General features: G+C 33.6%; 1 non-coding gene across 1 annotated transcript; it reads right to left on the reverse strand.

Moving 5' to 3' along the window:
* Window positions 1-357: 357 nt before the first annotated feature.
* On the reverse strand, window positions 358-488 carry LOC123462582. The gene has a single exon (XR_006638380.1). It is a non-coding gene; the product is annotated as a small nucleolar RNA SNORA72 (small nucleolar RNA).
* Window positions 489-1703: the final 1215 nt, after the last annotated feature.

Here is a 1703-nt window from a genome sequence, read left to right on the forward strand (position 1 = left end):
TTCCAGGTTTGAGAATGTTTGTAGAAGCTTTACTCATGACTCCTGACACTGCATCTTAATAAGTCACCCACACCATTATCATTTCACGATTGGCTGCTTCTGGGGAACCTGATGAATGATTAAGAAACTTTTCTCCTAGAAAATAAAAGCAATAGTTTAAAATTTCATTTAATGGCAAATGACAATCACATATCCTTGCAGTGTCTTCTCATTCTTCAGACAAGAGAACAGATTAGTACCCATCATCTGCCAATTATAGTAGCTGCACTGTCACTTTTCTCAGGGTCAGTAAAAAATAACCTGGAATCTTAGCCATCAAAAGATCACAAAAAGTGATCCTATAAGCAATCAGACCATGTCTATCACCAGCAATTATAAAATTAGACCTACGGAAAGAACTTTGTCTGGGGACACATGCCTTGTGTTAATGAAGCAAATGTTTTCCTGTGCAGGTTATTATCAAATCAGAACAGTGAGAATATCCACAGTGAGTAAGAAGTTTTGGATGGTGTTAACGAAGGTAAAATCTGAACATCCATTTCAAACAAAATGACATGATACCCACACTTATCACCAAATGTTAGAATTAATTTCGAATAAAGAGCCAGCTCAGTGATATCTCTTTGAAAGGAAATGTAAAAAAATAAAACTCATATAATCTCACATAGGAAGCTTTCCTAGGCCTTGAACCAATGTCCAAAAGGAAAAATTAGAAAATAAACTAATGAAAGGTTTTTTTGATAATAAAAATATATTTCGTGTGAAAAGATGAAAGACTAAAACATTCTCTGTAACATATATTATAGCATATTTCAGGAATGACATATAAAAGGCTCTGAAAACAAAACTTGAAAAATTAAAAATTTAAAAATTAAATTTAAATTTAAAAAATTAAAAAAATGAAAACATTAGAAGAGAGTTTTACACGGCAATTCTAGTGCAAAGGGATATATTATCTACAATAACAAAAATGAACATTAAAACTAAATGTCTTTCTGTAAGGAGGATATTAGAAAAAATACACTTGCCTGACAGCAGTATGAGGAATGTACACTTATACCTCTGGCTAGAGAGAGAATCCATGAACGTTTTTCAAACCAGCAATATCTCTTATTAGAGTTTATTCTACAGAAAGTCTTTCAGGATTGAAAAGATATGTAAATAAATAGAGCAATTATACAAAACGAAATTGAATTTACTGCAGCACTGAGCAACAGATGGCACAATTTAAATTGCCATTAACAGAGAAAACAATGGAAAATCCTGTATAGAATGTCATAAAGATCAAAGAAAAGATGCGACTCTCGTAGGCTTGAAAGGAAAGGCCTTGGAACGTGGGAGTAGAGGAAAATAAGCGTTACAGAGCAGAGCGTGGTGTGTGAACACCTCTGCCAAAGCATATGCGTCTGTGTCCACTGACTTCTGTTTGGGCTAGTCTGTGTCTTCTAGTCTTTGATCTCTGTTCTGCGCTCCACACTTGTCTTTAAGTTTCTACATGTATTTGTGGTGATTGATGTTCATTGTATTGTATTGTAGGAGCTCAGGATGTCAACTGCATTAGGATAATGACATGAATACCTGATAATTAGTAGGTTTTGCAAACTTTTCTAGTCCCAAAATTTCAAGAATGACATTTACTACAACAAAATTACATAGTAGCTCTACTTTTTATGGAACAAGATGAGAAAAGAAAGTGTAAATTT

The sequence above is a fragment of the Jaculus jaculus genome, chromosome 7, assembly GCF_020740685.1.
Source record: "Jaculus jaculus isolate mJacJac1 chromosome 7, mJacJac1.mat.Y.cur, whole genome shotgun sequence".
Classification (NCBI taxonomy): Eukaryota; Metazoa; Chordata; class Mammalia; order Rodentia; family Dipodidae; genus Jaculus; species Jaculus jaculus.